General features: G+C 36.0%; 1 non-coding gene and 1 pseudogene across 1 annotated transcript; both read right to left on the bottom strand.

Annotated features, from left to right (window-relative positions):
• Window positions 1–15,231: 15,231 nt before the first annotated feature.
• Window positions 15,232–15,349, bottom strand: LOC124607811 (annotated as a pseudogene).
• A 6,817-nt stretch (window positions 15,350–22,166) lies between these two features.
• Window positions 22,167–22,241, bottom strand: Trnal-caa. Its single transcript has one exon. It is a non-coding gene; the product is annotated as a tRNA-Leu (tRNA).
• Between the last annotated feature and the right edge of the window lie 2,310 nt (window positions 22,242–24,551).

Raw genomic sequence — 24,551 nt, 5'->3', positions numbered from 1 at the left:
ATGCGAAACTCGAGAGTTTGCTCTTTCCAACAGTATATTGTTCATGCACATATCTCAAATGACATAATAGTTATGATATATTAAAATCAGACGATTTTTTGATACACCCTGTATATGATAAAAATCTCTTCCATGTACGCAGTTTATGATGAAATGCTCAGATCAGCAGCAGAAAAATTGCTGAAGAATTTATCTTCTAGCAAATCAATGAAAACATCTGCTAGGATGCCTGCCAGAGGGTTATCCATTGTCAGGCCATCAGGGTGATGGTATAGGTTGCCATTGAAAACAAAAGAATTGTATTTTACTACTATTCTTAGCAAACAAATTAGGTTCATGATTTGCTCCTTAGAAATATCTTTATTAAAAATAAGTTGAATTTTTCAGGGATGTCAATGGTTTAAGAACGTAGGCTTCCACAGCCGGTGTCATAGTGATTAAAATTCTTCTGGGTATTATGCCGTGTCATTGCTAAAAACTAACAACAATAGTAAACTAAAACCGACGTTTCGGCCGAATTGCAACGGCATTCCTCAGGGCACAACTGGTTTTGCATAGGGATAGGTGCTTCTATTTATTACACACTATCGATGTCTGATGTCACTTTTGTAAAACTTTTAATTGGCCCACTAATATGATTGGCTAGTCATGACGTAAGGGAAGATGGAAGGAAAGAGGCTATTCGTGGATATCCATGTCGTCAATAATTGGTAGCTGTCCGCCAGTCAGCATTTGGCTTCTGGTCAGCAAGTTTTCCTCCTACCCCCATGCAAAAACAGTCGCGCCCTGAGGAAGGCCGTTGCAATTCGGCCGAAACGTCGGTTTTAGTTCATTATTGTTGTTAGTTTTTAGCAATGACGCGGCATAATACCCAGAAGAATTTTAATCTCTATGTCTATGGTTGTTTGAACAGATACGTTAGTGTAAAGATTCATAATATCTAATGGAAACAATTTAGTATCTTGATCACACTGCAGATCTTTGGTTTTAGTGACTAGATTTTGACTGCTGATGACAGAATAATTATTTCGAAAAATAAATAATTTTTTTATTTTATTCTGAAGAAACCTTGCTAACTCATGGTATGCACTGTTCATACTGTTCACAATCAGACATATTGGATGGTGACTTTTACGTATTTTAAACTGGGAACACAATTTGGGGCCTGTGGATTTGTATTAATAAGCAGCTTTTTATGAAATGGTTTAAGAAAATGTGCAGTGCTGTTAATGGCAAGCCTAATTTCTTTGAGTATCATGGGGGTTGCATCCTCATTTACATCTGAAAAATTATTCTCTTCCAAAAATTGTAATGTTTTAGATACATATTCCATCTAAGTAGCAACGATTACAACATTCCCTTTGTCAGACTTTGTTATAAGGCCACTGTTTTCATTTAGTTTGACATCAATATTTTTAATCAACTGTTTATCACAAGTGTATTGATAGTGTTATCAACTGCTTGTTTCTCACAAAAGTTACATACATCATGAGCTGCCCTCATTTGCCAAGAGCGACCATTTTGATGCTATCAAGGCATATTTTAAGATGTACAATCGTACTTTCTACAATATTTTTGTGTGATGTGTTAGGTATTACACTGTATTTAAGCCATCTCTCCAACAAGACAGTTTCTTCTATTTCGGTCTTCTTCAGAATTCTGTTGAAGCATTTATGTTCAGGCCTTTGAAAACTACTAACAACACCCTTTTTTACAGGTAGAATGCTCTTAAGATTAGCCAGTCTCCTCTCATGTCTTTATGCAATACAGTTCTTTTAGTTATCCATCCTATCATTAATAAAATCTCAAAATACACCAAATTGAAAATTAAAATGTAAGCGAAAAATTTTAGTGAGTTCAAGATACATAACATAGGCCTCTTCATTTAGTGTGTCATTTTTCTTGTATAAAGCACTAACATGACCGGAAATAGTGTTTGAAATAGGCACTGAAGGGTTTTTGGATTCGTCATGCACTGTCTGATGTTAAGATAACACTTAATGTTCCCTCACATATACCTCGATCTCAAAGTTAATTTCCCCTGGAAATTTATGGTGGCATTAAGTTTCTGTATGAAATTGATTATATAAGAAAGTACCCAGTAAATAAGAAAGAGCAGAAAACTCTAATGAAAAAAATATTGAAGTTATTGACATTCAAAGAGTGTCACTACACTGCAACATTACCAAGAGAAATTATTTTTAACATCACCAAACCGGCCAATTTGTATCCACAAATGATCGATATAGAAATTTAAAACACTAAGTCATAATCTCTTAGTTTCTGTAAAGCACAACATACATTAATTTAACTTCCAAATTTGTGCAAATTAACGTTCTTCTGTCGTTTATTTCTAACTGAATTCATCAACTTTAAAGTACACCATTGCAGTAGCTAATGAAGTAACCAAGTTTTCAGTTAGTCAATGAAGTAATGAATCCATGAGACCTATCAATAAAGTACTGATAAACTGGACAGTAACAATCATTAATAAAACTTAATGAACTTGCTATCATCATAACAATAGGTGAAATATTGTAATAACACAGCAAAAAGAGAAGCAATCACAGTATGTACAAAGCCACACATAGATAAATAAGTAATCAAACTGACAGCCACTATCATTAGTAATTGGCAGATTCAAAAAGAAAAAAGGAAGAAAGGGCAAATGTTATTTCAGTGCCATGCAGTACATGAAACAAATACACGAATACATAAATACCTTACATCTTTGCAATATCCAAAATAATATTTTCGTTAGACTTTTGTATCACATTTAATCACCACACTCATGGGTACTCGGCTTTTTAGATAAATACCTAAAAAACACAAAAAATCGTCACAAGGGATTCAGAACAGCTTCGCCACTCCACATCACGTAGGTTTGTTGATAAACACCCAGTCGTCCATTGCCCACCGGGTAGGGCGACTCCATGCAGAGATGCTCTGGTGGAATGGGGAAAGGGGTTTTATGATGATTGCGCCACTTGCCATGGTACAGTGGTGGAGGTGATGTAGCATGGCTGGATGCCACTTTGCATCGTTAGGCTCGCACACTCTGATGAGCAGTGATATAGTATTGCAAGGTTATGGTACCTCATAAACGAAGGAAAATATGTGGTAGGATCACTTCACTTTAACAGATCATACTGCAAAAAAAAATGTAATTATCAAGTGCACACAGTACAGTTCAAAATAGTGCAATGACAAACTTAAAGTATATTCATATTGTAATAATTCCTAATCAAATAATATATGAAAACCATCACATGAGATATCACCTAACAGCACTCGCAAGAAATGAAACTATTCATAAATTCACTGTTATTTACTAAGAGATCACAAGGACAAAATTCAACCAATTTCTTATCCTAACTCACTTGGAAAAACCCTCAACCAGTCTCTTCTCATCTTGAAAAGTACAACAGGAGTCTCGATCATTATTTTAGTTTTTTATTTCTAAATTTGAATTTAATATAATTTTAGGTTTTCTGTTAAGATGTTAAAACTAACATTGGTAATAATGTTCAAATTATGTTTATAAGTTTTATAGTTGCTGCTATACTTGATTCATGATGATGAACAAAGCAAAGTTGATTTCTGCCTGTTTATCAAAAACATGTCTTCTTGATAATATTTTGAAGTCTGGGCTGCTCACTGACCAAGTTTTTAGGAGCTGCGGTATTTTGTCTGTACAAAGGTTGCATATTCAATAGTTTCTTAATAATAACTGCAGAAATCAATCATCTCTTGATGAATATTAAAACCAATCTTTTGATTCAAGGCTCTTACATATTCCTATAGAATGAGAAGATATTCTGTACTTACAAATTTGGTTTTTATGCCGTTCTTTATAGTCGTTTTATATTTAATATAAAGGTTTTGTTAGTGTGACTTGAAGAAAAAGAAAACTGCTCATTATTAAAACATTAATTATTATTAATCATTATCCACAAATTATGATCATAAGGTACACTTACCTTAGATAGAAAAATTAAATAATTTTTAGAGCTCATATCCACTAAGCAGATTTAGCCTAATAATTAGGTCTGTTTGGTCTTTAAATTTTTATATGATCACAGTTCAGGCTGGCATGAACCAAATCGATTCCTTTCCTAAGTTTCACATGTTTGCTTTAGTATGAAAGGACCATGTGAGTTCTACAAATAGTGTCGATATTTTCTGATTTACCTATGTTGTATTCAAATTTTCATCTTTTAGTTGTTTGTCTTTTAATTGGCGAAGCTTTTTTAACTTTGTTCGAATGAAATACTTTATTTTATATTAATATTGAAAAGGGACTTAATAAAGTAGGGTTTGTTGGCATTCCACAAACTTCTAGTGATTAAATTTCATATGACATCACATTATTTACGTCATTAACCATCTGTGTTTAATTTGACAATTTATTTAGCTAGCTGGGAAAAGTTTCACTAATTAACTTATACACAATTATCTCGCGGTTCTTTATTGTTTTATGTTGTCCTACATTAGGTATTTCCACTGCTATAATTTATGTTAGGACATTAAATTCGAATTATTCTTCATTAGGTTGTTATTCAAATTACTTCATATGATGTTACATTAGATTTGATTTTATTGTCTTCAAGTATTTGAATTGGTAGTTCCAACACCCATATTATTTAATGAATTACAAACTTAATTGTTGATTAATTGTGATTACTTTCCTTTGTCTGTAGCTTTCTGTGCTTGCTGATACACTGAAACTAATCATACTACTCTTGATTTTGATGAGGGTGAAATAGATTAGTTTCATGGCTTAATGTGTGATATGGTGCACGTGTTTTTTGTCAGAATATTCTTAAATTGTTTTATTAAGTATAGTCTTGTCTTCGATTTTTTAGTAGGTGGTTTTCGATCTTTTATTTTTTTATCCCTTGTTGCTTCTGTATATCTCATGGTTTTACTGAATTTCAAGGCACTTTGTCTTGAGTCAGTTATAAAAGTTTAATGTATTTAGTTTCAAGAAGTTTTCCCCTTTGTCTTTAATTTTTTTCCTTTATGGGTTTAAAAGTTCTATTGTTTTCATTAATTCACTGTAATTTTTTCAGAATTTAAATGTTAACAGAAAAATTAAATACGTATTTGTTACATGAATACCAGTTAGAAAATAGCTTAGATAAATGATTCTTAGAATTTTCTCTGTTTTAATATAAGGCTCTTCAATCAGTTGTTTTCCTTGTTAAGAAATATACAACAGCTACAATGATTAAAACTGAATATTTCAATTGGTATTTATTGCAATGTGGTAAAAGTATTAGAATTCTAATTGACAGAAATTAATCGATAACAACTCCTAACCTATTTGGACCTGTACCGTTCTCACTGAATAAAAGTGGTGTGTCAAAATTATTTGCTGCTACATTATTCTCTGGCTCTCCTAGTAATTAATCATTTTATATAATTAATACTAATGTTACAAACACATGATTATTTAATTAACTCTTTAAATGGGAAGTGAAGATGGAGTGATTTTTTTCAGTATCTCCACTTAGTGCTAAGGGTTTATTTGGTTATACTGGTTGCAAAAAGAATAAATTAACATCACTTATAGCTGCAGTGTTAAATGATAATACAAAATGGAGTGTAAGAAATTGATTTCATGTTACATTCTCTAGAAAAAAATCTTTCCCAGTTGCACTGAACGAAATCTGTTCCTAAATATGTGACTGCTGATAATAGATTTGTCATTACTGTTGCCACTCTAACAATATTAGATGTCAAGGTAAAACATATCCTATAAGTGTAGTTGCTATAATTTAGGACAGAGTTCTATTCCAGTTATTCATTTATAAATAATTCTTCATCCTGCTTGTAAACAAATACAGATAAAAAGTATAGAAGCTCCCTATGCAAATAATGGTCAGACAATTTAACTATTATTTACATCTCAAACCATGTGAACCAAACTTCCAACTGCTCTTTCAATATTTGAGTTGGTATGTATAGGGAAAAAGAACCAAGTTTTAATTTGAATTACTAAAATTAATGTTAGTTACAATCTAAAATTTGATAAGAATGGATTGTTAATTGGTACTGGTAAAACAACTAGTGATATATTAACATTTTTAGATAAAGGGGGTCTTAATTGTGAGGGTTTAATCATTAGCATAATCCACTCAGGCAGCAGTGGCTGACCGCGACAGACACAGCAACAGACAAGTAAACCGCTTTTGTGACATTTACGAGTTCCTAACCAGGAGCGAATTTTATATATATCTGTGTGCTTTAATAGTTTAGTTTCTTGAATTTCTGCAATTCATATGATACATTTGCTGAAAGGTTCACAGAAAACTAGAGTTTGATTTCAAACACGTACCCGACTCATACTTGGTGGTGACATTAATTTACCCTCGACATGTTGGCGAAATGCATGTTTAATTCCAGAGGTACAGATAAAATATCATCCAAAATTGTGCTCAATGCATTCTCTGAAAATTATTTCGAGCAGTTAGTTCATGAGCACATGCGAATAGTGAACGGTTGTGAAAACACACTTCACATCTTAGCAACAAATAATCCTGAGTTAATAACAAGCATCAAAACCGATTTAGTCAGATTGAATATTGTAATCCCAAATCCCTGAAAAATAAGTGAAAAATATACCTATTCAAAAAAGCAGATAAAAATTCACTTTACGCCATCCTGAGAGACAACCTCCATTTGTTCCAAATTAATAATATAAGTGTAGACTAGATGCGGCTGCAATTCAAAGAAGTAGTATCAGCAGCAATTGAGAGATTTATACCAAATAAAGTAGCAAACGACGGAGCTGATCCTCCTTGGTACACAAAACGGGTTTGAACACTGTTGCAGAAACAACGAAACAAACATGCCAAATTTAAACAGACGCAAAATCCCCAATATTGGCGATATTTTACAGTAGCTCGAAATTTGGCAAGGACTTCAATGCGAGATGACTATAACAGTTTCCACAACGAAAGATTGTCTCAAAACCTGGCAGAAAATCCAAAGAGATTCTGGTCAAATGTGAAGTATGTTAGCGGCAAGGAACAATCAATGCCTTCTCTGCACAATATAATGGAGACACTATCGAAGACAGTGCTGCCAAAGCAGAGCTACTAAACAGTCTTCCGAAACGTCTTCACAAAAGACGACGAAGTAAATATTTCAGAATTCGAATCAAGAACAAAAAATGGTTCAAATGGCTCTGAGCACTATGGGACTTAACTACTGAGGTCATCAGTCCCCTAGAACTTAGAACTACTTAAACCTAACTAACCTAAGGACATCACACACATCCATGCCCGAGGCAGGATTCGAACCTGCGACCGTAGCGGTCACGCGGTTCCAAACTGACGCGCTTAGAACCGCACGGCCACACTGGCCGGCGGAATCAAGAACAGCTGCCAACATGAGTAACGTAGAAGTAAATATCCTCGGAGTAGTGAAGCAACTCAAATCACTTAATAAAAGCAAGTCTTCTGGACCAGACTGTATACCAAATAGGTTTCTTTCAGAATATACAACCGTTCGCTCGACGAAAGATCCCTACCCAGAGACTGGAAAGTTGCACAGGTCACACCAATATTCAAGACAGGTACTATGAGTAATCCACTAAATTACAGGCCAATATCGTTAACGTCGATATGTAGCAGGATTTTAGAACTTATATTGTGTTCAAACATTATGAATTGCCTCGAAGAAAACTGTCTATTGACACAGAGTCAACATGGGTTTAGCAAACATCGTTCCTGTGAAACATAACTAGCTCTTTATTCACATGAAGTGTTGAGTGCTATTGACAAGGGATTTCCGATCGATTCCATATTTCTGGATTTCCGGCATTTGACAATGTACCAGACAAACGACTCGTATTGAAATTGTGTGCTTATGGAATATCGTCTCAGTTATGTGACTGTATTTGTGATTTCCTGTCAGAGAGGTCACAGTTCGCAGTAACTGACAGAAAGTCATTGAGTAAAACAGAAGTGTTTTGTTTGGTTCCCCAAGGTAGTGTTATAGGCCCTTTCCTGTTCCTTATCTATATAAACGATTTGGAAGACAATCTGAGCAGCTGTCTTCAGTTGTTCGCGGACGACGCTTTCCGACTAGTGAATTCATCAGAAGATCAAAACAAACTGCAAAACGATTTAGAAAAAATATCTGAATTGTGCGAAAAGTGGCAGTTGACCCTGAATAAATAAGACTGTGAGGTCATCCACATGAGTTCTAAAAGGAACTCGTTAAACTTTGGTTACACGATAAATCAGTCTAATCTAAAAGCTGTAAATTCAACTAAATATCTAGGTATTACAATTATGAACAACTTAAGTTGGAAGGAACACATAGAAAATGTTGTGGGGAAGGCTAACCAGAGACTGTGTTTTATTGGCAGGACACTTAGAAAACGCAACAGACCTACTAAGGAAACTGCCAACACTATGCTTGTCCATCCTCTTTTAGAATACTGCTGTACGGTGTGGGATCCTTACCAAATACGACTGATGGAGTACATCGAAAAAGTTCGAAGAAAGGCAGCACATTTTGTATTATCGCGAAATATGGGAAAGAGTGTCATAGAAATGATACAGGATTTGGGCTGGAAATCGTTAAAAGAAAGGCGTTTTTCGTTGCAATGGAATCTTCTCACGAAATTCCAAACACCAACTTTCTCCTCTGAATGCGAAAATATTTTGTTGACACCGACATACATAGGGAGGAACGATCACCACGATAAAATAAAGGAAATCGGAGCTCGTAGGGAAAGATATGAGTGTTCATTCTTTCCGCGCGCTATCCAAGGTGGAATAATAGAGAATTGTGAAGGTGGTTTGATGAACCATCTGCCAGGCAATTATTAAATGTGATTTGCAGAGTATCCATGTAGATGTAGATTATCTTACATTACAGATAGGTCCTTCATTAATATCAGTAATATTAACTACTGCTAATAGTGTTAGAAAACACATAAATAACAATAATTAAAAAAATCATAGTTCTTATTATTAATACTATTATCATTATCATAATTGATTGTATTGTTATTATTTAAATTAAAAATTATAGTAATAAAATTAAGTTGCATTTTTTCGTTTGATTCAATTTAGGTAATATAAAAAACGTAATATGCCACTAAGAAATTTTAAAAATAGAATATATGGTAATCAGAATCTTAAATCAATGAGGAAGGTCGTAACAAAACTAAAATGTAATATCGATATAGCTCAGCTTGATTTAATGAATGTGGTATTAGTTTACTACAACTGTGATTTTGGTGTCTAAGGGAAGGTGCTTTATTTACCCCAAACATTTTAAAAGTGGCGGCTACCCTTATTTCTATGTTACAAGATTGATGCTTTTCTAACAATTTTTAAATTTTTTCTAACTATCTTAAATTTTGTTTGCATTATTTTGCTGATATTTACTTTTTTTCTTTAAAACATAAAGGTATATTGAATGTTATTTTAAGAAAGAATGCTTTGTTCTCTCTTTGTTTGTATTAATTATTGTTTTTCATATTGATTTGGTATGACTATTTTTGCCTGTTATTCAGTTACCTTTTACTGCTTTTATGGATGCTATATCATATTATCCCCATCAACAGGCAAGGTGCCGAAGTGCTGTACACTCAAAAGACTTGCACCAGGCGTCTGGTCTACCTGACAGGAGGCCCTAGCCACATGACATTTCGTCTTTTTGTGTAGGTGCTTTATGTCTTTTTATTTTAGTTTCTAAATTTCATTCTTATTGTAATGATTTCTTTAATTTTTTCGATTGTCTTGTTTTTTTAATTATTTATTTGTAACAATTTTCTTGATCTCTGTTTATTGAATCATTTTTATGACTGATTCACGATACACTCTTTCATGTTTCTATCTAGTTTTGTTTCTATATTTCATGTTTATTTTATGTTGATCTCAATATAATTATATATTATTTTATTACTTATTATTTATAATTATATATTATTTTAGTACTTATTATTTATAATTATATATTATTTTAGTACTTATTATTTTTCTTTTAGTCTAATTTTCTTGAGTTTTCTTTTTTAACTATTACTGATAGAGGTCGCTTTATAAATCTTAGCAGTCCGTTTTTTTTTTATTTTTCTGGTTTTAATTTTCATGATTATATTGTATTGCTCATTTCTTAGATTAAATTTGGTATGTTTCTAGTTTTTTGAGGAGAGTTAGTTTCTACTTTAAATTTAATTTTAGGTTGAGAATACCAACAGAACGGTTGTAAGCTGCTGCTGATTTAATATTTACTTCTTTGATCACTACTTTGCCTTCATTAATATTTTTATTCAAGGTTTACAATTTTGCTAAAACACTGTGTTTTATTTATTATTTTACATTAGTTCTTATTTTATATTTTAGCAATTAAAGTTAAGATTCCTGATTTTTTGTTCCGTATCTAGTTTGCTAGGGGTCATGTAGGGGCACCAGTTTCTGGTAGAATAATTTATTGAAGCCAAACAGATATGACGTTTTTTTGTGTAATTAAGATTATTTATTGTTTGGGTTTGAAGCTTATTTATTTCTGATTCTCTGTAGATTTACCAGTTTTTTACAGTGTTAAATTTATTTGTTGTGATCAAGTTCATTTAAACTCTTTAACTACCTATTCGTCTGTTGCCCATCTAAGAATAGTTATTGCCGATGTAATAACTGTGAATTTTTGGGATTGTATAGGTTTACTTTCTGTAATAAATGGTCATGATTTATATTATTTTCATTTATTTTGTTTCTCAAATATTAGGTGTGTTTAGGTTTAAAATATGATTAATTAGCAACAGTGTAATTAATCTTATATCATGTATTGCACTATGATGATTCCTCTAAAGATCATCAAATATAACTGCTCCACCTCATCCTTCAAATTTAGTACATGAATTAGGTTTATGAGATAAAACTGCCTGGATATTCCTTTAGATTTCTGGCATTAATGTTTTTAGATCTGTTCACACATTATACAAGGAACAAAATTTTTTTCATAGTGTCCGAAATTTTTGAACTGATTCTGAGTATTTTAGTTCTGCTGACTCCAAAAATGCCATCCATGTTGTTATAGCACCTCCAGTTTATGAGATATTTATGGTATCATTTTATGTTGCTCTTATAACTACTTTGGTTTTACTCCACAATTTGTAAACTGATCATTTGTATAATACTTACTGATTATATACATATAAGCTCTGATCACATTATTGTTTCATACATACTTTACCTATTCTGAGATTTATTTCTGTTTTTTATAGGCACTGACATGGCATCATTATGAAGAAAATGTGTGAATAATACAGATGTGTTTTTTTTCATCTGTGGGAACTATCATTCAGTTAGCAACAAAAAGCCATACTTTAGTTTATGAAAAAAGAACTTATTTGGCCTATTTCAGAGTAAAACTGGGAGACCAATATAAAGCCTGGGCACCTCACATGTGTGTAAAACATGCACAGAGTGCATGTGACAGTGGACAAATAGGAGATGGAAGTGCTTGAAATTTGGGGCACCAATGATATGGCGAGAAGAAATAAACCATAGTGACAACTGTTACTTTTGTTCATTGAATTTAAAGGGTATCAATTTCAATAACTGTAAAAAGGTTTCAGATTCAGAGGAGATATCTGGTCATCAGGGGAAGACAAATACTTGAAAACTATCCTGACCAAAATAATAGTGACTTTGCTGGTTCTTCATAGCTGTAACTGACTTCAGTTGAGTGGAACTGAATGACCTCATTAGAAATCCAAGCTTTACAAAAAAGTAATCAGAATTGTTAGTTTCCAGTCTGGCGGAGAAACACTGTCTGTTACAAATAACAAAAGTCACATTTTGTCACAAAAGAGAAACAAATGTCCAGCTATTCTTCACAACAGAAAACGAATTTGATTTTTGCACCAATGCGGAAAGACTGTAAGGAATGAAACAGTGCATAAGAAGATACACACCAAGTGAATGGTGGTTACTATTTGTAGATAGCTCCAAACACAACCTAAGATGTGTTCTTTTGCGTTATGGGAACAAATATATGTCAGTCCCAGTCAATCAAACAGCTACTATGCATGAAAATCAAGTTACAACAGCCACAGCCTGGAGAAGATATTATGCCACAATCAACAATAGTTTACCTGTGTAGATCTCAAGATGATGAATTTTCTTCTAGGATAAGGGGGGCTACACCAAATACTCATTCTTTTATATGTCTGTGGGGCTCTAGAGCTAAAGACCAACACTGAGTGAGAGGATAGTGTCCTCTTAGAGGAAATATGATTCTTGAAGAAAACACGGATCATCACAGAACGTTTGGTTGATAGCAACAAGATTGTATTGCAACAATTCTATATAAGATTTTGATTAATGAAGCAGTTAATCAAGGCTTTGAACAGAAATGGAATATGTGCTGGCTGTATATTCCAGTATGAAGAAAATAAAAGCAGGTATATTTGATGGATCACAAATCTGCCAGCTCATAAATGACCAGAAATTTCCAGGACTCAATGAAACACACTGAGATCGCCATGTGATCGTCATTCTACATGGCAGAATTTCCTTGGAAACTATAACTATTAATAACTAGAAGAACTATTGGAGATCATGCTCACTACTTTTTAATTCACTTCGTTTTAGCATGAGCATAATATTATACAATGTGCACAGTCATCTGGACCGATTCCTGGTTGTCTTGGTGATATGAAGGGGGAAAAGGGTGAGCATTTTCATCGGAAAATAAGTTCAGTGGCAGAACGATATCATGGACGATGGCTAGAGGCATGATTTTTTCGCATTAACGATAAACGTGACAGAAGATATTTTGAAGAGATTTTGCAGTGTCTTTACGAATACGAAAATTATGATTTTATTTCCACGAATTAAAGTGTTAAGGTTATTTTAAAGCGAAATTTACTTATTTCGTGATAAACGCGATATTACAGCGAAATTTGCAGAGAATAACGAGCTTGTAATTTTGTTCCAAGTTATGCATGAAGGGAAAGGAGAGACAGAACAAATACTCCTCAACCAAACAAAAATACCTGTTACCTCTAATATTCTGTGAAATCTCTTCATGGCACAACGCCAATGAATTAAAGAGTTTAGAGATGGCCAAGCATTTTCTAATGATTCGACACAAATATTGCAGACATTGACACCAGGCTTCTTGCGAAACGAAACGTCTGGAATGTTGTTTTCAGGGTGGCTGGGAATCCCACCTCAGCTTGTCTCCTCAAGCTATAGTGCTAATGTTTTTGGAAATCGCTAATGACATCTACTGGCTGCATCACTAACTAAACAAAGGATTGATGTAGTTCGGCGTCGTGGTTCAGGTAAAATAAATAAAGTGACCATAGTCACTACTATGTTGGATCTACAACTAGGCATGTGGACTCCATTGTTCTAATCGGTAGCAGTCGGCAACAGCCGGGAAACATCGTGCCATATTGATTTATAGATACTCTGTGCCGACTGGGTAGCGTACCGCAGCTGCAATGTCACTATTTGTGTTTTTTTTTCGCTATTTTCATTGTGATTTGCGGTCGCTGGCGCATAGCACAGTTGCCTCCTACTTCATTTGAGAAAATGAATCCGACTGTCAGCAGCTGGTGGAAGTTCTAACATAAATTTCTGTTGCCTGCGCTGATACTTACGGTACGGAGGCGGAGTTCGTTTCTCTCCACATCCCACTTCCCCTGCAGCACAGTCTCTCTCTCCTCACTCGCCGCAACAGCTGCTCGCCAAATGCCAAGTTATAGTTTGTGAATAGGAGCGAAGGTGGGTCGTCCGAAAATTCTTATGATGCACAGCAGAGAGAAACAGTTTTCGTGTGAAAGTTTATACGATTTGGTCAGTAATACTTTGATGCATAAATTTTGTAATGTTTGTATCGAATGGAAGAGAAATATACTAAATCGAAACATTGTTTTTAAAAATACAGAACATTTAGAATATAAATTAAACATTTCAACAGTAAAACAATAGGCAACAATAGAACCCTCGTTAGTTAAGTAAAGAAAGCTAAATGTGAAAAACAACTATAATGCTACTCAAAGCAAACATCTCGCTGGAGAAGGTAGAGGACCCTGCAGTCCAGAAATGGCTTCAAACGTATGTACCAGGTATGTACTATCAAAAAAAACCTCACTGATAGTAAACTAAGATTTGTACACCTTCTGATAACGATTTTCCTTTGTTCTGTTGGTTAGGATCTGCAGACTTTCCCTCAGCCAATCGACCAAGGAAACAATACACCCAACACTGTGCAAATGAAATACACTAAAGTGACGAAAGTTACGGGATAGTGATACACACATATACAGATGTCGGAAGTATCTGATTCATGTGAAAAGGTTTCCAACGTGATTATGACTGCATGACAGGATTTAACAGACTTGGTAGTTGGAGCATTCCATTTCGGAAAGTGTTACGGAATTTAATGTTCTGAAATCCACTGTGCCAATAATGTGCCGAGAATGTCAAATTTCAGGCATTATTTCTCACCACATACAATGCAGTGGCCAACAGTCTTCACTTATATAAAGACCGAGAGCATCAGCGTTTTCGCAGAGCTGTCAGTGGTAACAGACAAGCAATACTGCTTGAAATAACTGGCGTTAATGGGGTATGGCAGGAAAGGACCGACGCGAGTGCCTTAGCTAACAGCACGACATCGCTTGCAGTGCCTCGTGACCTTATCAGTTGGAACCTAGATGACTGGAAAACTGTATCCTGGTCAAGTGAGACCAATTTTAATTGGTCAGAGCTGATGGTAGGGTTTGGATGTGATGCAGATCCCACAATGCCATGGACCCAAGCTGTAAACAAGGCACTATGGAAGCTGTGTTTATATGGAATGGGCTGGATCCTTCAGTCCAAATGGACCGATCGTTGACTGGAAATTGTTATGTTTGGCTATTTGGAGACCATTTGCATCTATTCATGGACTTCATGTTCCCAAGCAGTAACTGAATTTTAAGGGATGACCATGTGCCATGTCATAACATTTTGGAAAATTCGAGCTAATGATTTGGCCAGCCAGGAGATGCACTCCATCTTCAGGACACGAGTGGCCCATCGGGACCATCCGACCGCCGTGTCATCCTCGGCTGAGGATGCAGATAGGAGGGGCGTGTGGTCAGCACATCGCTCTCCCAGTCGTTATGATGGTTTTCTTTGACTGGAGCCGCTACTGTTCGATCGAGTAGCTCCTCAATTGCCATCACGAGGCTGAGTGCACCCCAAAAAACGGCAACAGCACATGGCGGCCCGGATGGTCACCCATCCAAGTGCCAGCCACGCCCGACAGTGCTTAACTTCGGTGATCTAACGGGAACCAGTGTATCCACCGTGGCAAGGCCGTTGCCTGGCCAGCCAGATAGGTTGACATAAATCCCACCCAACATATATGGGACATAATGGAGAGGTCAGTTCAGGTACAAAATCCTGCACCAGCAACACATTTGCAATTACGGATGGCTACAGAGGCAGCATGGTTCAATATTTCTGCAAGGAGTTACCAACGACTTGTTGAGTTTCTGCATGACACCTGGCAAAAAGAGGTCCAACATTATGTTAAGAGGTGTCCCATGACTTTTGTCACCTAAGTGTACAAACAAGCGTAACACATTCTTTAGAAGGGAAATCACACTTTGCTCTAATTTGTCACTAAACTAACAACTCTACAGGCTGCTGTGTGTTCATAGGCTTCATCAAAACTCAAGATCCAGCGCTGAACAGGAAATGCTTTTGTTAGAATGTCTATTCTCAAGCAATCTTGCATGCTTTGCAGGCTTTTGAAATTAACCATTAGAATGTAAAAGTACGTAATAACTTGATTCTGTCTTGTATATGTTAAAATGTTGTGAACTACGAGAGGGAATTATGGGAGAACATTTTATTCAAATCATTTTCAGGGATCATAAATTCACCTTATTTGATGATATCTTGCGAAAGAATTTGAATGTGCCAAAGAGCTTAATGCCATTGTGTTGAAAACAAAGAATTGTTTTTGTATTTCAGACAAAATCAAACACTTGTTCCATTCATACCTATGGAAAACTTCCCAGATATTTCAATTTCATTGTAACTCGAAACTGTCTAGAATAAATGGGGAGGTTGGTTTAAAGCCCCCTGTTACATGCATACAAATTCAGATATCCTCCACTCGTTTTTCAAACAATTGACACTAAAATCTGTCCCCATGGTGAAATGGTTGCCCAGTTTTGCCATGTGGCAAATTCCAAGCAAAATTTGATTTTGAAAGCTGTAGGATTATTGCAGACGTTGTTTGGAATTAGAAGAGTCTGTCTCTATTCCCATCTGCTGGTTTCAAAAATAATAGAACTGAAGGAGAGGATGATTGTAATTGCTTCTGGCCATGTTGCTAAACTAGTTGGTACGATTATTGAGAGATTTAGAGGTTCATCAGAACATGAAGTAGCTCTCCTCTTGCTGAATGTTTGTATTTTAGTTGTAAACAAAATTGAAAAGCACATGTCCCAAAGTGATGCTAGCATGTTATTTAGACTTTTGAATGATTTATTTTGTCCACCTAATGTAATTTAGTCAAACTATACCACCATTTCGACAGCAAGTGAAAAACGACAAAAATTACCTATCTTTAAAGAGTTAAAATAGTCTGGTATTATTTCTGGGTATTTTGCTTTTAAAGACATTCTGCTAAATCAAACTGAAAAAAGTTGTGATTCAGTCACTGAAATCTCTGAAATTAATGCATCTGTACTTTACAAATGCTCTCTTAATGTCTATTTGGGTTCCCTGTTCATCCACTGACACAGAATTTTTTTAACGTATAATTCATTTCAGTGGCCAGAAATGACTAATGAAAAGGAGCTCCCTTGTAGCATGTGCAGAAGATAAGATTAGGTAGGATGGCCAATGATACTGTAATGTAAGTGTTGTGTAAACATAATCAGGACTATAATAAAATAATACTGAATGTAAAGTGTACATCTATCATTCATTTAAATAATTCAGAACCACGATAATTGGACATCTAATTATTAATTTTAGAATTTCATTAATGTGAAATTAAAGCAATATGGAAACATCTGCATTGTGAAATCATGCGAAAATTAGCATCCTTCTCACAGGATCATACAGAAAGTAATGCAAAAATGGACTTTTGTTGGAGCATCCAGTGTGAATGCCCAATGTCAGTGCATCAGAGGAGAAAACAGAAATGAGGATTCAGTGACCTACTGTAAGAAAACTAATGAACCAGATGCAGCTTATGTAGAAATAAATAACGATGGGTATATTGATACAATTTCTTAGCAAAAAGGAAGTTCTTGAATGATCCAAATGCTATCTGTATTTAATGTTATGCGAGTGATGCAGACCAGTATGGTTAGACTGGTGTATAATATGAATAAGCTATATCTAAAAAACTAGAGCTGATGAGGCAAAACTGAAAGCATTTTTGGAATTGGTGGCCCAGATAAAACCATAAATAGGTCAAAGTCGTAAGCCACTAGACTCACTGCTGCCAAGCATTATTTACCCCATTGAGATTACAAACATGTTATGAATTATAACAGTGGCTGAAGCAAAGAATTGTCAGATCAACATGAGACCAAAATCCTTCATTAGAAGATGCTTACATAACCAGAATAATCATTTCCATCATAACCGAGTTTTATACAGTGTGTCTCAATTTTGTTCTTGCAAATGATATCAGAAGTTAAACCTCGTAGAAAGATTTTGTGCATGTTGTACATTACTGTATTTGCCGAAAATACAATATTTAATAACCTGTTGAAAATAATATACTGTCACATTTTCAGTATGTGCTTCTATGACAGTAAGGGAGAACACAAATGTTAGTAAGCATATCTGAAGTATTTAAAAATGTATTTCGTTATATTGAGATACAGATGTTCTTGCGCATTTCAATACCAGTTTACAAGTAAGAAGCACTTGTTTTGTTCTTATGTAACATTTATCAGTAGTAGTATATCTGAGCAAACAATGTCAACTTTATTCAAGAAGCATCTGCATTATCTGCAAATACTGCTTTCATAAACTGCACATGTTTAAAGGTTAGGCTTATACAGTACCTTCTTTATTCATTCCTGTTGCAACTCAAGTTATTCTTTTGCACGACAATGGAATGTATGAGTACAGATATCAATGGAACAATGTCAGGTGACATCACTGTCAAAGGGATTTTTCACACTAGTTGGAACATCAACATATCAGTTTACTTAACCCAGTGACAAATGGTGAAAGTGAGGTTATGAGATACTGTCCATGGTGCAAAAACCAGAATATAGTATCAGAATTAAGGAACTAATGGTGATAAAGTTTGTTAATAGCGAAACCAAAATTCATACCGAATGTTTTTCTTCAATTCTGCAAGGTAAACTGCAGAAAAGTGTAACTACATTTCCAAACATCGACATTTATTTGCTAGCAGAAAAATATACATAAAAATATTTATAAGGGACTACATAGCCTGTTAACCTTATCAGGTATGATTGCCTTCCAGCATAGCAAATAATGTCAGAAACAATTATACTTTTCTCCTCCAGTACAGCTGAGTATTTCACTTACAAAAAGGTTGTTCAATGAAAATTACATCTATTTCTTCTTATTTACGCAAAGTGTAGGTGCAAGTCCTGCCGAGTAATGGTAAAATCTAAATAATGTTTCACTTTCAAATGTCTGACCTCTAGTGGAAGAACAGGCAATGTAAAAAATATCAAAGTTGTCATGGAACATCTGCAATGTCACAAACACCAAAGTAAATAATGACCAATAAGATTCAAAAGCATGAAATGAATTACTATAACATCTGTATGTGGAGCGAAAATAAGTCAATATTTTTATGTTGACAGACAACGACAGTTCTGTCCCATCAGTGTCAGCATCAGTATTTTCCCAGGAAGAAACCTTGACTTTGACACTCTGTGCCATGAACAGCCTGCATTGATGCTGCTATTGAAAATGCATTGTAGAGTATTTTGATACTGCATTCTGTCAGGTGTCAACTGCCTAAGTGAAATAATGCAAAACCAGTTTTCTGATTGGCCTGTAAATATTCAGATCGAGAAATATTTTGGAAATGCTACAACTGAATTCTCTTTTTTTGCACTAGCTTTGAAACACTTGATCTTCTTCTTCTCCAGTAATCTAGATCGCATTAATAGGCTCATATGCCTGCTGTATCGGAAATTATTTTCTTTTGCATTCTGGACACTTTTCATTGGTGCCATTTTTCAGTTGGGCAAGATATTAAGAATGAAGATCTTTAACTGGCTCTATTAGACAGCTGGAGTTTGATATAGAATTTAGACAGTGATAATAGATAATAACAAGTTCTAAACTGGGCTGTTCCAGCTCGTGTACCCACTGAAAATGGCTAATGTGTAGACAGTCAGGTGACTGGACTGTAGCCTACGTGATTTTACTACAAAGGCCGTCCTCCCACGGAAATGGATGAAATGTTGCCCATCCTGCCCCCCCCCCCCCCCCCCCAACCCGCCTTAATTCAGCATGGACCGTTGATGTACATAGAAAAAAATGTATAAACGGCCATGAAAAATAGAAAGAGAACCTCTGCAGAGGTTGGTGGTAGAGAAAGCTGTATTATAAATGAAAAATCTCCTAAAGAAGATAGCATCACAGTGGAAACGGCCAAGCCTGCAGGACCTACTAGAATCCATTGGCTGAATAGAATAATGAAGATAGTGTAGACCTCTGAAGATATGACAAAGGCAGTTATTACACTATTTTTAAGAGGGGTAACAAGGTGCTCCATCAATACTACAGACAAATAGTATTACTGTAGTGTCGCATGAAGACTATGAAAAGATAATTTACATAAAAACACAAACAAGATAGAACCACAATTAATTGATGGTATAATAGAGAAGGGTGGCAGAGGCTTTGTGAATTATCTACATAAGCAGAAATGTTTCAGAAAGAAGAAGTGGTGAATCTGTATTTTGTGCCTTGCACTGGCATCAAATATTAGGATGTATAGTGGATGAGTACTAGTTGGGGGCATCATTCATATTTTACTGAAGACATAGCTGCATGAGATAAAATAACAAGTTTCTTCATATAGCCTCACAGGATGCTTATTACAATAATATGTTTTTTGAATCATATACAGATTAGTGGCTTAGTTGATTTTTTACTGCCGGCTTCTCCTTTCAAGTGACCACTTTGCAAATACATCACCACGTACATAGTTCATTGTTAGCTGCAACAGGCAGAAGACAGGCGTCGTTGGTGCTGCATATTTTAGCAGTTCTGAAAAATCTATGCAGTGCTCAAGTTTATTTATATATAAAAGCCGACTTACGCATTTTCCTTTGTGTGAGACCACTTGTACCAGTTCGTGTGCAAATTTAAACTTTTAGATTTGCATATTTTACTCTTTGTGTTGTTGCTGTGTAATCTTTCATTGATTGTATCAATACCCATTTGTATTTTGATATAAAGTTATATTTCAAACATTCACGAGTGCCGTGATAAACTCCTGCCATTATCGTCAATTGTAGGCTTAAACTTAATTATACTCTTAAAATCTTTGAGAACAGTAGGCCTATCGTAGTTCAAAACAGTCGTTCTCCAATTTCATAGTACAATTACTTGAGAAAGGATTATTTTGAGAATTTTCAGGTGCTTAAAAAAACTATTTCCATAAGTTACCGGTACGAGTGTTCTGGATGTGTAATTTTTTTCCTAGCTAATCAGTGTTTGTGGTTAACAGTTTTGCCAAAGAACACATCACCCCTGAACTTCATTGGAGATCAACACAAATAAACATGCGTTTCTGAGAATTTTCGGAAGCTAGCATTGTCCTTTGGAGGATCTACAAGCAGGCATTTATGTTTTAGTTACTGTAGCAGATTTTCTTACTATCGTATTGTGTTGCATCTAATTTTTCCTTAAAGAGGTGTAGCCCTATATATTCTCTGCATTTATCGTAAATTAACTATGTTTTCGAGTTTGTTAGCAACAATGATTCAAATCAAAACTTTTTACGAATCTAGTAATAGATACTACAGGATTTAGTGTTGCCTTAATAGAAATCTCGTGTTGTGGATTTGCTTCGGTTCTTATAGGGAAGCAGCAACTTTTTGGCTCAAGACATTAAAAGTTCATCAGCGGTCTTAAATTAAAGTTATTTCTTCTCTGCAATGTAATACATTGCACCAGCTGAACTGCAATCCCACTGTGAATGCTATGAGTTTGTCGATGTTCATAAGCAGCTGGAAATCTCCCCGACTACTGTCAAATGATTGGCAGGTGCTATGAATCGATTTATTTGAAGACCTCTCAAGATTCGCGTACCTGTGATACCTGTATTAAATGGACCTCAAGTACTATTCTCTCCTATGGGTCCTGTCTCCTCTGCAGAATGTACAGAATCTGTAATTACTTATCCACTTGACTGCGAGTGGCGTGTCAATGGTAGATCTAGTCGTCCTGCGCAGGGTAGATGGGGACCCGGGAGGACTCAGGGTGTTGTACCAATCCCCCTCACCAACAAGTTTGCGGTGCTGTCTTTCACTGAAACTTAGCCAATGGGACTCGCTTCACTTGTTTTGGGGAAACGCGAAAGGGTAGGGGGTCAATTAACCGTTGGCAGTTTAAACATACAGCGAATGATTATATCCATTAGGGAAATGGCAACAAGGGACAGGAAAGTACACCAGGAGCTCTCAGGGTATATGCCTGGGGTCAAATTGTACATGTTGAAGAGGTCATTCCAGCAGCCATTGAGGGAACAGGATGCAACCAACTGCAGATTGTGGCGCACATTGGAACAAATGATCCCTGTCATCGGCTCCGAGATCATTCTTGGGTTATTCAGGGACTGGCAGAGAAGGTTGAGAAAACCAGCGATGCGCATGGATTTTCAACGAAGCTCAAAATTTGCAGCACTGTCCACAGAACTGTGGCCCTTTGCTTCTGAGTCAAGGGGAAGGACTGAACCAGAGACTTCGAAGTTTCTGTGATAAGCTAAGCTGCAACTTCCTGGACTTGTGGTCCATCCTAAATGGGTAATATGTGTGCACTACACATCAGAGGCTGTTACTCAGGTAGCTGGCTGTATGGGGCGCACACAAGAGTTTTTTAGAATGAGATTTTCACTCTGCAGCGGAGTGTGCGCTGATATGAAACTTCCTGGTAGATTAAAACTGTGTGCCCGACCGAGACTCGAACTCGGGACCTTTGCCTTTTGCGGGCAAGTGCTCTACCAACTGAGCTACCGAAGCACAACTCACGCCCGGTACTCACAGCTTTACTTCTGCCAGTACCTCGTCTCCTACCTTCCAAACTTTACAGAAGCTCTCCTGCGAACCTTAAAAAGAATAATTGACCATGCACTGAATATGAATAGTTATGTACCCAGCAGAACAGTTCATAATGGGAGGGAATCTTCATGGTATACACTCACTGTAGAGAAACTTCTAAAGAAACAGAGATTACTGCATAATAGGTGTAAAATGAAGAATAGGGCTATAGAGACAGATGCTGAATGAACCACATTTGGCTGTCAAGAGAGCAATGTGTCACGCTTCAATGACTACCATAGCATTTCTGGTCAAATGTAAAGGCTGTTAGTGACACCAAAATTAACGTCCAGGCCCTAGCAAATGAGACAGGAACTGAAAAAGCTGAAATACTTAACTCCGTTTTCAAATGTTCCTTTACAAAGGAAAACCAGGTGAATTGCCCCAGTTTAATCCTTCTACCACAGAAAAGACGAATGAAATAAGTATTGTTGTTAGCGGTGTTGAGAAACAGCTGAAATTGTTAAAATTGTACAAAGCTCCAGGTCTCAATGGAATCCCTGTTAGATTCTATACTGAATTTGCAGCTGAGTCATCCCCTCTTCTAACTATAATCTATTACAGATCCCTCCAACAAAAACCGTGCCCAGTTCTTGGAAAAAAGCATAGGTCACACCTGTCAGCAAAAAGGTTAGAGGTAGAAGTGATCCACAAAACTACCAACAAATATCCTTGACATCAATTCGTTGCAGAATCTTAGAACTTATTCAGAGTTCAAACACAATGAAGTACCTTGAACAGAAATATCTCCTCTATGCCAATCAGCATGGATTTCAAACACATCGATGATGTGAAACACAACTTGCACTTTTCTCACGACATACTGAAAGCTTTGGATCAAGGCAGTCAGTCAGATGCTGTATTTCTTGATTTCTGAAAAACATTTGACTCAGTAGCACAGGTAAGCTTACTGTCAAATGTTCGATCATATGGTGCATCAAATGAAACTTGTGCCTGGATTGAGAACTTTGTGGTGGGGAGGATGCAGCAGGTTATCTTGGACAGCCATCGTCAGATGTAGAAGTAATTTTGGGTGTGCCCCAGGGAAGTGTGTTGCGATCCTGTTGTTCATGTTGCATATTAATGATCGTGCAGACAATATTAATAGTAAAATCAGGAAGTACTATCTGAAAGATGCTGCATAAACATTCAGTCAGATCTTTATAAGATTTCAAAGTGGTCCAGAAGTTGACAACTTGCTTTAAATGTTCAGAATTGTAAAATTTTGCATTTCACAAAATGAAAAATGTAGTATCCTATAACTTAATGTCAATGAGTCACTGTTGGAATTGGCCAACTAGTCAAATACTTGGGGTAACACTTTGTAGGGATATGAAATGGAATGATCACATAGGTTCAGTCATGAATAAAGCAGGTGGTAGACTCAGTTTATTGGGACAATACTGGGGAAGTGCAATCAATCTGCAAATGAGACAGCTTACAAATCACTCATGCAACCAGATCTAGAATATTACTTAATTACTTAAGTGAGTGGGACCCATACCAGAAAGGACTAAGAGGGGATTTTGAACGCATACAGAGCGCAGCACGAATGGTCACAGGTTTGCTTAATACATGGGAGAGTGTGTCAGAGATACTGAAGGATCTGAACTGGAAGACTCTTGAAGATGGATATAAATTATCCTGCGAAAGTCCGCAAACAAAGTTGTAAGAATCAGCTTTAAACGATTACTCTTGGAATATACTACAAGCCCCCGTGTATCGCTCACATAGGGATCATGAGGATAAGATTAGAATAATTACTGCACGCACAGAGGCATTCAAACATTCTTCCCATGTTCCCTATATGAACAGAACAGGAAGAAACTCTAATAAATGGTACAATGGGGTGTACCCTCTGCTATGTACCTCATGGTGGTTTGCAGAGCATAGATGTAGATAGTGTACAGTACAATAAAACAGGTTACATGCCTGAAGGGAGCCCTGCACTGAGCAGGGCACACACCCTGTGAATAAGGGTGCACCCAGCAGGTGCCCGCCCCCCCCCCCCCCCCCCCCCCGGTCCACCCTCACCCCTCACCTTCCAAAAAGTTTTTTTCCAAACTGAAATAAAATCTGACCTGCCACATACACACACCTCAAAAAGTAGAACATGTAATGGGTACTGAATAGCAACAAGCACATTCAGAATCATTTGCAATTAAAACTATTTCACCATACCCTGTGAATCAGGAGGGAAAAGGAAAACAAAAATAAAATTATGCTCCAAAAA

Source organism: Schistocerca americana, chromosome 3, assembly GCF_021461395.2.
Source record: "Schistocerca americana isolate TAMUIC-IGC-003095 chromosome 3, iqSchAmer2.1, whole genome shotgun sequence".
In the NCBI taxonomy this organism is placed as follows: Eukaryota; Metazoa; Arthropoda; class Insecta; order Orthoptera; family Acrididae; genus Schistocerca; species Schistocerca americana.
The sequence above is the reverse complement of the archived record's forward strand: the minus strand, read 5'-3'. Positions and strand labels throughout refer to the sequence as shown.